Below are 15,429 nucleotides of genomic sequence, written 5' to 3' on the forward strand. Positions count from 1 at the left end.
CTACTACGCACTGTGGCCTGATATTTTCAAGTTTTTAATATGTTTGTATATCTCCGAACAAAACGCTTTATTCCTGTCCAGGTTGCGTTAGTTTGTCGGTTTTTGTTTTGATAATTTTTAAGTATTGTTTTTAACTAGATAATTACTCGAATAATTTCAACCGTGCATTACTGTTCAGTCTGCTCTGTGACCTAATGTAACTGTTTCGTGCATTATTTATTCAAAATTCTTATTATATCATCAAACAGGCACAAATGAACAGCCATTAGCTACAGATTCTTGCCTTCTGCTACTTAAAGCCAAAACATAATTCTGACTTTTCAATAAAATGTGTTCACTGAAATAGTAATTCTTATATTTTGGACTAAATATATTTTGTATGTGTATTTGTGTATGTATTTTGAATTGAATCCAGTTAGGCTCCCACGCTAAGTAATCTTATAACGGGTTGTCAGCTACATTCCGCTGTCCCATGTTACCATTATCCCACGAACGTGTGCTAATTCCTCAGCGGCTACTCGGTTTGATTACCCTTTGTATGCGTGCTAGTAAATCCCGCCTCTGCCACGCAACCAGCAGTCACCTGTAACACACTTTCGTCAAGTCAGGTTGGGTAACCCGGTCCCATTCATTACAAAATGTCTAATTGGGAAGCTGTGGGTGGTGTTACAGTTGCAGTTAAGGCCTTCTATACCATTCCACGGATTGTCAGGCGACAGTGCTACGTATTAATTAATCTTTATCTTGTGAATACCACCACATAAAGAAGCAATTGCGTCCAGCATCACATCAAAACAAATTGGTGTTATTCTTTTTTATCTTAATGATGTAAAAGAATTGTTTGTCTCTAGCTACCGTAAACTGTTGTTATAAGCTACCATATCCTAACACAATGTTAGATGTACCGCTTATGTAGATAGCACCAGCTCCATGCTAAGTACATCTAATGCCAAATCATTCCCATACCAACTAATCTGCCATACGGATGGTCATTTATTGCAACAGAAACAGAATTATCATAAACTGATTCACATGCTGAGTTAGCAGCCCATTCCGGCTTCGCACGGGTAGCAGTAAGAAACAGACCACACGTCAAACATATTTTTGTATTTTTTAAATATTTATGGTATGTGAAGTTCAGAAATCAAATGTTATTCGAAGCAGTTCGATGCAATTCTCAAAAATTTTGGAGAAAATCAACTTTCAAATTTTCCGAGCTGTTTAATCATGCACATCTTTCTGATAGACCGTGTGGCTCTGTGGTAGAATGCTTATCTACCAAAATGGGCCCTGGGTTCGGACCCCACCCAAGGTAATATTTTAAACAAAGCTGCAGGTTCGATGAACACTTCTGTTGTGTCAAATGCACAAATATGAAAAAAAAATCACTTTTTATGTTTTCAATTCAAAAAATCTTTTATAATAGATCAGTAATTAAGAATTTATATTTTCAATGAAATCTGAATTTTCTGCACGGGATGTAATTAGAAATAAGACTAGGTGCATTTTCATAAAATGGCATTTAGATATCAATTAATTAATATGTATTTGACGAATTTTATGTTTAAATCACGTAGGTATTCGTAAGCAGTTGCTACTGCCTTTTTTTCCATCTCTGTATTTTATGTTTCACGGCAGTGCTAGCAGAACACGTCTGTTTAAAAATTTTGTCTCGGATGGGAATCGAACCTAAAACCACTTCGGGGCAGGCAAGAATTCTACCTCAGACCACGCTGCCTGTCGCCAAAAAAAAAAAAAAAAAAAAAGTTAATCTTACTTTTGTATGTTAAAGATGGTTGGAAACCTTCAAAGTCGATTCTCTGTGGGACTTTTTAGAATTGCATCGAACTGCTTTGGAACAATGAAATTTGAGTTATGAGCTTCACAACCATAAATGTAAGAAATTACAAAAATCGGACTGACGTGTGGTCTCCTTGTAAATACTTGCGGCCAGACGACTTGTTTGGCGCAGCGGTAATGAACTATGTGCACAAACCTTCCTCGTGAACTAACATATCTTTTAGTGAAAACCGTATGAATGTCCCTACAGTAGATCGAGAGATTAATCTTCGCATACTCGTACAACCATATAAACGCGAGATAGGTTATAGATAGATAGTAAAATAAAATTATTTATTTCCCTTGCCATCTGGGTAGGATCAATATGTAGAACACCGAAACGGTGATTGGACGGAGTACAACATGTTGATGTGGTCTCAACCCATTAAGGATGACGTCAGCTTCCAAAGAATACTGCTGTCAGCACATAAACCAGCAGGAAAGCGTGACGGAAAAATTACTGCCTGCGCGGTCTTTTTCTGCTGGGTCAGTAGGCGCCTATTAAAGAACTGTGCGTAACTACAGACATATGATTTGTTTGTTCGACCTTCAAAAAAAATATATTCTCTGAAAAATCTCGTTGAATGTCGCATAATGTAGTCGTCCGCATTTTTAGGAATATTAACAAAACTACGATTTATAAAGGTGGTGGACACTGAACTGCAAAAGATGTTGAGAAACCTTCTAGGATCTGTTCGCAAGGTTGGGCTTTGATGTTTATCATAATGAGGTTACTGAACAAATCTTGGGGAAAATGTTTCCAGTAGCAGTACATTTATTTACCTCCGCATTGACGCCAACCTATTTCGTAGAATGAAATCTTTTTGGAATGTGAATAAAGTGAAAAACAATTATGTAACACTTTGGTGAGCGAATAGTGACACGAAACAAGTTAGTGCTGAACATTTCATTGCAATGATTATTTAGAAATTTAACGACCCAGTCGGGAATGCAGCTACATAAGCTCTATTTCTTCTAATATTTCGGCCGTATACCTTCCGGCCATTTTCAGTGTGAGCTGAGAAACTGAAGATACATTCCTTTTACACTAAGGATGCACGAGCGCCAGAGATGTCTATCGGCTGCAAGAATTGTAAGTAATAAGTAAAAATTATCGATATATCGGAATATTACACGCAACTGAGGAAGACAGGACTACAAAAGTTGAAGAAGTGTACATGAATTTAATCTGTGATTACATGGTCGATCAATGCTAGAATATTCATATATGATTATTTAGCAAACATGAATTGATGCTCCGCAAGGATGGCGTTCACAAGATCCTCTACGAGTATGACTTTTCGGACACCGACCACACGACTCATGCCGTCCATAGAAGATGCATGGAACATCGTAGGTGGAGCTGACTCTGGCACCCCAATAAACTCACTGTGTCAGGCACTTTATGGACACCTATCACTCTTCGCTAGATGAAAATGTCGAAATTCTGGCTTCGATTTAATATTTTTGGGACTCGGTGGTGAAATAAGCAGCTGAAATGCGTTTGGTAAGAAATTTGGTTAATAGAGATTTTGGTTTCAACAAGAATTATGGATACCGGTGCTTTCTTTAATATACTCGCAAAGATGTTGCTACAGTGCAGCTCATAATGATACATCGATTAACGTACAACTAATAAAGCCTATGTTCATCTGTGAAAATGGACTCGATAAGCAACCTGACAACCTGAGCTATCAGTAATCGGAATCTAACCTGCATAACACGGTGTGCGTGTTGTATGAGTGTCAGTTTCACTGTCATTGAAGTCCTCAACAGATCGTTACATGAAAAACTTAAAACTAACATTTGGATAAGCTATCTGACTGCGTATTTGAGTGTGAAAAATTACAGGACCAATGAACCTGTAACAATGAATACCTAAACTATCTGACTGCATATTTGAATAAGAATTTACAATTGATACAAAATCTGGCTTGTGCAACGGAATTTGCTGGATTAGAGTTCATGACATGTTGTCGTGTCAGTGTCTCTGTTTTGGCCCTAAGTTTGGTACTCGCCTCTTTAGATAACAGCAATTCGCAGCAGAGGCTAAAGCTTATTGTTACTAAGAATTAATTAAAAAGAGTTTGCTTGTGTCCTATTAACTACTAAATAATTTGTAAGAAGGCATTTTATAAATTATGTCTATTTAAAAACTTCTGAATCATCATGACCAATAATAGTTTGACAAATATTAACAATGGCGAAATGTCTGACAATGACCTTATAATAATGGCTGTGGCCAGATTAAGAAATTATTTCAATTTCTAAGTTACATGAACATTTAATAACCACAGCATACTTATGAAATAGATGTCGAGAATAATCATCATTAATTGGAGGATAAGGAGTCTTCTTTAACTGACAAGCAAAATATGAGATTATTGCAAACTCGGTCTAACAATCACGAGCCTAGCCCTGCAATTGCGCTTTACGCTATGCTTGCGAATTGTACCTTGAATTCCGTCCTCAAGCGTAGTTAAGCCATCGAAATCTCTCCTTACCATATAAATGAAATCAGGCCTTGTGTGTGGTAAGATCTGCCATCACCGACGTGAAGACAGCGTCTTCTGTCTCTGAACTCTCGACCAACACCACTGAAATTTTACTCTCGCAGACAGGCCTCATCTCACAAGAATGCTTAGGATCACGCTCCCATGTTCCGCCCTCAGATAATTACTATCGATATCAGAGTGCTTATTTATTTCCATGGACAATCTCAGAATCTTACACAATGCAAAGAATAGCCTTAGTTGGCTACGAGGGTTGGAAATTAAATAGTGGCAACTATTTATTCGCAACCGATACAAAAGAGTTATATGTTTGCACCTGTCACTATCCTTCAAAGAAGTCACCAGCGTTGTGTAGAACCCGTTGCCAGCGATGTGGAAGGCGTAGTATACCGCTAGCAGAGCCTGTTCTGTTGATGGTGCGAGTGGAGCCGTCTATTGCCTGTCGAATCTCTGGAACAGTTCTGAAGCGAATGCCACGAGATGGTTCCTTCATCCCTTCATCTTCGGAATCAAATTAAAGTCACAAGGACTTAAGTCCGGGAAGTATGGTGGATGGTACAGTACTTCCCACTTCCATCGACCGAACAGAGCAGCCATAGCTTGCGCTGTATGCACCCGCGCATTGTCGTGCAAAAAAGATGGTGGGTTGCGCAGAAAATGTCGCGCTGCTTCTTTCGCAAAGCTGGTTGCAGGTGATGCTCAAAAAACGAACAGTAATACTGTGCATTGACGGTCTGCCGTGGAGGACCGTAACGCGTTAGGATAACACCATCACAGTCGTACACGAGAATCACCATAACTTTAGACCGCTCCATTCTCCCGGTCGTTGTGGGGTTTCTTGACGTTGGAATCCCAAAAAAAAAAAAAAAAAAAAAAAAAATGGTTCAAATGGCTCTGAGCACTATGGGACTTAACTACTGAGGTCATCAGTCCCCTAGAACTTAGAACTACTTAAACCTAACTAACCTAAGGACATCACACACATCCATGCCCGAGGCATGATTCGAACCTGCGACCGTAGCGGTCACGCGGTTCCAAACTGAAGCGCTTAGAACCGCACGGCCACACTGGCCAGCTTGGAATCCCAATTAGGCGATCGTTTAGCTCCTCAGGTGGCGTCACCAGGCTGATTTCACCCCGCACCAGCTTTCCCACGAAGGAAAAATTGCTAGCAGTTCCGGGAATGGCACCTGGTTCCTTCGCATGTCATTTAGCCACGCTGATTACACAGCTACTTAGGCGGACGTCCTCAACACAACGCTAAGCTTAAAGAAAGGGAGGAAGGAAGGTCGGGGTTTACCGTCGCCTCAACGGTGAGCTTACTGGAAGCGGATCAGGGGTTAGGATTAAATAACTATGGGGTGAGAACCCACCATCGCCTTGTCAAAGCAAGTATCTCGTTTACGTTAAGTGAATCATGCACTGTGGTGGACGGGAACAGAATCACGTACTTATGCACTAGTACAGGTGCCAATGAATATCAAATCTGCTGCATAATGTCCAGAGATAAGCAGATCCCTAGGGATTATGTGAAAGCTTTTGACTCTACTGAAAACCCAAGAGAAATAAGATACAATGGATTCAGTCGATTTGGTTTAATAAAGAATGTATCCATCAGTGCTACAGCTCCTAATAGATTTCATGAGAACTACGAGACGAGTCAGACAAGATGATTACATGTCACAAAAACTATTCTCGGCGGAAGTTTTCAGGTACTTACACCTACTAAAGGAAGAACGATCACATGTTACTGGTATATAGTGCCGTGGCTTGCGTTTTGGTATTTCATGTCATGTTCAAAGTTTGGGATGTGTCTTTACATATCGATAAAGTGTAGTATTTATTGAACGTATAACTTGTTCGGACGACGACGACAAAATTCATGCAAAAAAGTATAAATTTAAAATACTTTTGCCGATTTGTTCAGCCGGAGGTTCCAATGGTTCACATTGGCAAAAAAACACCAGCAAGATATAATTACAAATTTACCCGCAAAATCTCCGATAAAACCCAATTTTCTGAGTCAGTCACACGTTAATTATCTGTGTCCCGTATGTGTTTCGATTATGGTATCATCGAACGTAAAAAATTGCCACTGAAGCATAACATTGTCGTTTTCTAGGTGTCATCTAATCAGTCACAGCTCCTAAAAAATTCACGAAGGAATAAATTATTTTTAACACAAGTAATTGTAAATGATTGGTTGGGTGACAAATCCCATGAAATATGATTCACTGCGCAGCTAGTGGCACATGTCCACCACCCGCAGTTAGAAGACCGAAGGAGCACTATTGCACAGGATACTGAGTAAGCTGTTTGGCGAAATTACAGCCCGAGTCTTCTACGTGATGTGTGAAATGTCTAAAAGACAATTTTCTGGGGGAAGAACGGAAGAGGAAGAGAGACAAAATACGTAGTCACTTCTAAGGCACAAAACGTGCTAATACGTGCGGCACGTTGTATGCTGTTCGTAGCGCTGTTCCACACTCTCAGTCTTCCCTCCATTTCTCTTCGGTTGCTCATTGCATAGGTATATTTTACGTTATTACAGGGAGCCTGAACCCAAGTCGTCGTCAGTCACAAGTTAGTCTTGACTTCCTCGTACACAGCGGAGTAACAGCAACGGAAACGGGTAGATGCGTCTAATGAAACTGCTTTCTGTCGTCATAAACAGTTTCCTGTAACATTTTACCCCCTCCTCCACCCGTACTTCCCTCCATTACTAAGTAACAAGAGTTGCACTCCACCAAAACTAAGGTTCGTTAGCTTAGATAAACTACATAAATGACGCAATAAATGGCATGTTTGCCGGTAACTTAACTGCTAAGGTCATCAGTCCCTAAGCTTACGCACTGCCTAACTTAAACTATCCCAAGGACAAACACACACACCCATGCCCGAGGGAGGACTCCAACCTCCGCCGGGATCAGCCTCACAGTCCATGACTGCAGCGCCCCAGACCGCTCGGCTAATCCCGCGTGGCTGCACATAATCAGATCAATGTTAGTCCATTGCGTATTTCGTGTCCTTACAGAAAATAAATTGCATTTTATAAGTTATAAAAGTTGATTTCGTAACTTCTGCGATTTTCACCTTTTGGATTTGTAGCTCTTTTACGGTCTGTTCAAAAAGTCTCTCCGCAGTGCCGTATGATTGTTATCCGCGCGTGCCGTATGCCGCAATGAATACACCGAAATGAAACTCAGTGAAATACAAGTTATTAATTTATGGGATATTCATTTTTATTTAGAAATTTTAACATTAAATGTTGGAAGTGTCGCCCCTGTTGTTGAATACATAATTCAGTTCGCCTAATCATGTTTCCAAACGCAAGCTGTAACATTTCTTCTGTAACAGAAGCAGTGAAAATGGATATTGTAGTTTTCAAATCATCGATGGATTTTGGACGGTTTTTATAGACAGTTGCTTTCGCTGCACCCCATAAATGGTGTTAGGTCAGGTGATCGTGGAGGCCAAAGTCCCTGTGAAATTATGCGATCACCAAAAACGTCAGCAAGCAGTGACATTGAAACGCGAGCTGTATGCGCGGTTGCACCATCTTGTTGAAAATAACCGTTCAGTATTTCACTTAACACAAGTTCTCCTATGAGTGGGTATAGAATATCACTGCAGTATCGTTGTGTGTTTATTGTTTCGTTGAAAAATACGGGACCCACAATCCGACGTCTAGAAATTGCAATCCAAATTCCTTTTTTCACACAATGAAGTGGTTCCTCATGAATACGAAATGGATTTGCAATACTCCACATACGAAAATTTTGCAAGTTCATGTACCCGGATAAATGAAACCACGCCTCATCAGTGAAAAACGTTTCATTAAGGAAATCCCTTCAATTTTGTTGAACGAAATTTTTGAACCATTGACAATAATGCAGTCTCTTGCCATGATCAGTATTTTTCAGTTCTTGCATGACTGTCACTTTGTATGGGAAAAGTTCTAATTTTTTCCTTACAGCTGCGTGGGCCGTTCCAACACTAACATCGATTTCCTGGGCGAGTTTTCTTACTGACTAGTTCGGACTCAAGGACATATTATAGGAAATATCGAGTAGTTTATCCTCAGACAAAACGCTAGGACGACCACTTCTCGGTGCATCTGTCACTGAACCCATACTTCGAAATTTGTTAGTCAAATCTCGCACGTATCGCGATGTGGGAGTATTGTCTCCGGAAAAACTGCATTAAATGTTTGGCGAACTGAAACTGCCCACGTATCGCGATGTGGGAATGTTGTCTCCGGGACAACTGAATTAAATGTTTGGCGAACTGAGACTGTGTATTTATCGCCAGCTTCGAACACTTGTTCGACTAAAAACACACGTTCTTCAATGGTTAGCCTTTTAGCAGTGACAAAAAGGAAACAAACGAACAATGGAACTAAACATAAACATTCACGTCAACACGTAACGATACACACTAACGATACGACTGACGCTGGCTGAGATAAACGATGCAGTGGAATGTTGGGAGAGTCCACTTGAAGGGCAGTAACCCAGGCAAGCGAACAATAATGTGGCACGGGCGGCTAACAATCATACGGCACTGGAAAGACACTTTTTGAACAACCCGTATTTATTCCGTGTTTGCAGTTAAAATTATTGGACATACGTTCCACCTTTTAAGCAAAACACTCTTTTTTCTTGTAACCCAAACATGTTTCAGCACGTCTGCGCCATCATCAGTGGGTTTTGTTTATTGAACAACTGTAAAAGTTAACATATTTTAGGTTGTAACTGCTCTAACAAATTTAGGCCTAAAGGCAGATTTTGTTCGTTTTTCTTCTTACCTTGGTTTGCACAAAAGGGGGAACCTATATCCAGTAATTCTGCATATTTATGTAATTACTTTCGCTGCAAGAACAGTATTCGTGCACAAACATAAAATTATGTAATTATTGTTTTTTGTCCTCAACAGAACTTTCTTCATCCAGATCAAAGTCAAGAATTTCCACTTATTATTGATAAATGCGGAAGTAGTTGATGAATAACGGAAACATGTTTTTATATAAGTTTGACGAAAAGCGAAGCTATGTTTTATGTAGTTTTGTTTTGCGATAGTTATGAGGCAACGCCCGACAGGTATGCAACACATCTAACGTACAGGTAATGTAGGTGAGACCTTAACTGACCAAAGCTACTAAAAAACTACGCTAGTCCACAGTTATGACACTGTACTGTAGCCTAAGGTAGTTTTATAACTCTACAAATAGCGGATTCATTGGTGCATCCGAATGTGTTCTATCAACCTATCCCTTCTTCCAGCCACGTTGTGCCATAACTTTCTTTCCCACTTAATTCAATTCAGTATCTGTTCATTAGTTATCTGATCCACACACCCAGTCTTCAGCATTCATCGTAACGACACACCCTGATAGCTTCTGTTTTCTATGTAAAACTATTGTTTATCGCCTATATTTCACTTCCATGTAAGGCTATCTTTCATTCAAATAGTGCAGAAAAAATTTCCTCACTTAAATTTGGATAAATTTTAATAATCAAATCGAACTACCGTCTTCATAGCGATTTTACTATGCCAATGTACATTGAGATGTCACAGCTTCATCATCACTGTTGCCGTGGTAACTAAAGACCTTCATGACGATATCAACATACCATAAATACTAGTATGTTGGAGTCCTAATTGTAATTCAATAAATATTTCTGTAATTGGGCTTGTATTTCGTCAAAATAACAAATTAAAATTTTAGAATGCGCTGCAATTCCCTAAGATACCTGATTCTGACGTATTGACGTCGAAATGTAGGTCCTTACATGACAATAGTTCTAATGATGAAGCTATGACTTCAGAATGTAGATTGGCGTGTTCGACAAGAATAACCTCTATGGGTACAATTAATTTTAAATTTGTATTAGAACTTGCAGTGCACTTGTCATACTCTTTGCGGTTGCTTCTCCTATCTGTATTATACTTCTGCCTTTTTGCTCTATTAATTGCTGTAGAACAGCATCATTGACGGCGATCATACTTGCTTCAAATTTTCAGCACAAATGATGCCGTGCCTCAGATTAAAAATTTTCGCAGTCGGTAGGACTCGAACCTACGCTCCCAGAGGGAATCTGATTTCTAGTCAGACGCCTTAACCACTCGGCCACGACTGCTTCTGTCGAATCTCTCTTCGAATAAGTATAAACAGACGCAGGAGCTACAAGCGCCCAGACGAGCTGTATTTGTCGCAGTGCCGTTACGTAACGGAGAGGCAATTAAAGTGCGCTCTATTTCCGTAGATCATTTAAAGGGAAGCTGCGCTCCAAGGGTAACAAGTAGCTGCCCATTTTTAGAAGTCTGTATGTTACTGGGAAAAAGACACATCAATAATACCTTCGGCAATTTGAGACACTATCTATATTACTAAACCATTGTCCCGGAACATAATACCACTACCAGGTAGCCTATCCAATGCCTTTCAGGGGAAGTAAAATTTGATTTTCGATATTTCGCGTAATTATTAACCGAATTAAAAAAAAATTAAAATGCTTTCATATTCTACTCATTAAGAGGTTGTCTTAAATTGAAAGTTTAGCACAATGAGACAAATACTGCAAATAAAAACTGTGCTTTTGTCTCGAAGGAGCGTAACTGGCGGCGCGCCAATACCCGGACTTTCTGAGGAGGGCACCTACCGGCTTCCAACAAACTCTTACACGTAATTCCAAATCTTCAAGAAACTTGTTCTTGCTGACAGTCCCACAGTATGATGAAAGGGAAAAAGTTTATAGCTTTCAACACTTTCACTGTTCATGCAGTTAAATTCCTGCAACAGGCCTGAGGTTTCAATTTATTACTTCTCGACCACAAACTATTTGCAACACCGTTTGCTGGCAGTATCCCGATATATCTACCTTTTGCATAAAATGTAGCGCTAATTGTCCAAATTATATTCTTCCAGTGTTTCATAATGAGAGCACTTAGTTAGTACCAACAAACTTTAAGCACAATCTCAAATCTTTCCTGAATTTTTGCTCGCTTTCATTCTTCATTTAACACATTAACTCACTTGTAGTCAGACGTTTGAAGCTGTTTTTATACACGGTTGTTCGATTCTTTAAAGAATCGAGGTTTTACTGGTAGTGTATATTATGTGTTTATGAAGTTACTGATCATTGCTCCAATGCACGTGTGCTCCAACTGAGAGTTTCCCTGAGTCGACGCTCGTGCCGTTTTACTTAAATTAGCACGATACTTCAGATGCCTACAGTCTCTGTAGTACTTATGTTTTTTGTCTCTGTGGCTATGGACTCCGAAGTACCGGATTCGACGCCTAGTTTTTTACTAATAATGTTAATTCTGATGAGTTCAAGCTGAAGGAAACCTAAGGGCCAGTTCACTTAATCTTCGACGTTTTTATGATTTTTACCTTGTCGCGTGACAGTTCTTATCGGCAGAACAACGTAACACTATACCATTAGATTTTTGTTTATGGTGTTGGATGAAGCCTGAGGTGCACAAGTGAAAGGTGAACACGAGAGATGAACTGCATGGTCGCATCGTAGGCGCTACCGCTCTTATCAAGGAACATGGAGAAACACTCTGAGAAGCACCGCATTTTCTCCCTGAAGTGGAATATTCGAACATTTATTGCGAACTGTAAAACAGCTGTAAAGTGACGTGTGCGATAATGCTTAGAGGTGAATGGGTTAAAAATTGATACTCGAGTTTTCAAATGGATACTTTGTAAAACGTACGTGCAACGTTTACTAACTGTGGCACATGTGTAAACCTGACAATGTGTTGAATAATACAGAAAATAAATAACAACGTACATCAAATGTGTTCCATCTCGAAAACAATTCTGAAGGGCATATGTCCACACGAAATTTTTACCTTCAAATGATCCTATAATATCCCTGAATACTAACCACTCCTCCAGGTGACCATTTCTTCTGGGACACTCTGTATAGGTGGGCGAGCGGCTCTAGGCGCTATAGTCTGGAACCGCGCGACAGCTACGGTCGCAGGTTCGAATCCTGCCTCGGGCATGGAGGTGTGTGATGTCCTTAGGTTAGTTACGCTTAAGTAGTTCTAAGTTCTAGGGGACTGATGACTTCAGAAGTTAAGTCCCATAGTGCTCAGAGCCATTTGAACTCTGTATAGTGTGTAACCTTCTGACACAAATTACCTGTGCTACTAACAAGAATACGTTATGGAAGAAAGGAAAAAGTGGCAGAAACCGACCACGGAGAAAATCCGTTTGGATCCCGGAGAAACGTAGGAACACGCGAGGCAATACTGACTATACGACTTATCTTAGAAGATAGGCTAAGGAAAATACAGGGAGCGAATAGCTGTTTACACTTGTGCAGAAACCAGACAGCAGTTATGAGCCAAGGGGCATGAAAGGAAACAGTAATTGAAAAGGGATTGAGGCAGGGTTGTAGCCTATCTCCGATATTATTCAATCTGTACAATGAACAAGCATTAAAGGAATCCGAAGAAAAATTTTGAATAGGGAGGTTTGCCGATGACACTGTAATTCCGTCAGAGACAGCAAAGGTCTAGGAAGAGCAGCTGAACGAAATGGACAGTGTCTTGAAAATAAGATATAAGATGAACGTAGACAAAACCAGAACAAGGATAACGGAATGTAGTCGAACTAATTCATGTGATGCTAAGGGAACCAGATTATGAAACGAGACACTTAAAGTAGTCGATGAGTTTTGTTGTTTGAGCAGTTAAGTAACTTACGATAGCTGAGGTAAAAACGATATAAAATGTAGACTGGCAATGTCAAGAAAAGCATTTCTGAAGAAGAGAAATTTGTTAACGTCAAATGTAAAGTTAGGTGTTAGGAAGTCGTCTTTTCTGAAGGTATTTCTCTAGAATGTATCCTTGTATGGAAGAGAAACGTGGACGATAAACAGTTTAGATAAAAAGAGAATAGTAGCTTTCGAAATCTGGTGCTACAGAAGAGTACTGAAAATGAGGTGGGTCAATCACGTAACTGATGAATAGAATTGGAGAGACAAGAAATTCGTGGCACAAATTGACCAAAAGGAGGGATCGGTTAATAGGACTCATTCTGAGACATCAAAGACTCAAAAATGGCTCTGAGCACTATGGGACTTAACATCTATGGTCATCAGTCCCCTAGAACTTAGAACTACTTAAACCTAACTAACCTAAGGACATCACACAACACCCAGTCATCACGAGACAGAGAAAATCCCTGACCCCGCCGGGAATCGAACCCGGGAACCTGGGCGCGGGAAGCGAGAACGCTACCGCACGACCACGAGCTGCGGACATCAAAGACTCACCAATTTAGTATTGGAGGGAAGTGTGGGGAGTAAAAATTGTAAAGGGAGACAGAGATGAAAACAGTAAGCGGATTAAGAAGGATGTAGGTTGCAATAGTTACTCTGAGATGAAGATGCTCGCACAGGGTAGAGTAGCATGGAGAGCTGCATCAAACAAGTCTCAGGACTGAAGGCCACAACAACAACAAAAACAAAAACAACGACAATAGAAACATTAATCCTGGTTTGCGGTTGTGTATATAAATTTTTTTTCTTATAGTGCTATCATTGTCAATCATATTTTTAAATATATGTTCTTGGTTGTGGCAGTATTTCCAGTGTTTTCAACCATCGGTTTTGGATTCTCAAGCACCCCAGAGCTGCTGGGGAATTTTCCCAGAATATGCGGGCGTATTTCAGCTGGGCATCAAAATGCTAGTGATTATTGATTGATGCATCCTTTTAGGGCCCTTGAAAGATGACGGCCTGAACACAGCTTGCAACCGATGAATTTTATATGTCTGTCCTACTTTGTAACTTTGTGTTCGAAGGCCAAGAAATGTTGCTGTCTTTTTATTAATGAGTTGTTAATTGATTGTGACACTGGGGTAATGCATGATATTTTTGATAGCTATGGAAACTTATAGATACGGTTTTTCTGTTATTAATTTTGAGCTGACTTACTGCTGGCCGTTTACATATTTAACTTGTAAGAGTTTACAATATGTTCGATATTTCCATTATTTTGTGTTGTATCATCAGCAAAAAGAGTTGTTTTATCTGAATAAACATGCATATCTAGCGCATTGATATAAATCAGGGAAAGAAGAGGTCCAATACTGACCCATTCGTGTACCTGACAGTTAATTGAGCAGGGCGTTCTTTTGACAAACATTCTGACTATTTTTCTGGTTTTACTTCTATAAGTCTTATGCTTACTTTTAGCTTGCGGTTGCTAAGAAATAAGTGAAACCATTCATTTGACAGGCTCCTAAATCCATTGTATTCCAACTTATTTAGGAGAGTTTTATGATTTACCATGACAATTGCTTTGGTTAAATCTAAGAAATATTTTATTTTTATTCTTTTTTACGTCAGTTGTTTTTAAAACAGTAGTTATGGACTGACAAATGCCTGTCTCAGTTTATGGCTTCGGAAATTTTGTTGTGCATTGCTTCGTATTTCATTATTGTTGAGAAACTGTAGCAATTTATGGAATGTTATTTTTCCCAATACTTTAGAAGAACACGTGGTTATTGTAAAGGAGCGATTGTTCATTCCTTTGTTTCTCACGTGCTTTGAAATTAAGAGTGATCTAGGACGCTTGTAACTGTTCAGGAAAGATTCCTCATTGTAATGAGTGGTTGAGGATATCAGTTACATTTTGGAGGAGAGCGTAAAGATTCTGTATCAATTAAAGTCTGCCGCTAGGCCGCCCTTTCGACAGCAAACGTGAGTTTATACGCTGAGGGCCGGCAAGCGGCACTTATCGCAGTGGTCTGACAACATTGTGACTGTCATAGTGTCACGAACGCTTCCACGCCTGTTACTGCAAGGCTGCGTCAATGTGGACGCGTCTGCTGCTGGAAGGGTGGCCTAGCTGCAGGCGATAATAGCTGCTGTATATGACGCTCTGTATCGTTATTTGGTGACGTATCCGGACATGGTTTCCTATCCTCAATTTGTTCCTTAAGACAGCCCCTACAACTTCTCTAAGTCTGTATTCTTAAACCACACACTTCATGTACGACAGACTTTCAGTAGTTAAAAAAACAAGTTTATGTCAAAATGAAACAGCTTGT

At 39.8% G+C, this 15,429-nt stretch overlaps 1 non-coding gene across 1 annotated transcript; it reads right to left on the reverse strand.

Moving 5' to 3' along the window:
* Positions 1 to 10,410: 10,410 nt before the first annotated feature.
* On the reverse strand, positions 10,411 to 10,492 carry Trnas-aga (transfer RNA serine (anticodon AGA)). Its single transcript has one exon. It is a non-coding gene; the product is annotated as a tRNA-Ser (tRNA).
* Positions 10,493 to 15,429: the final 4,937 nt, after the last annotated feature.

Source organism: Schistocerca nitens, chromosome 8, assembly GCF_023898315.1.
Source record: "Schistocerca nitens isolate TAMUIC-IGC-003100 chromosome 8, iqSchNite1.1, whole genome shotgun sequence".
NCBI lineage: Eukaryota > Metazoa > Arthropoda > Insecta > Orthoptera > Acrididae > Schistocerca > Schistocerca nitens.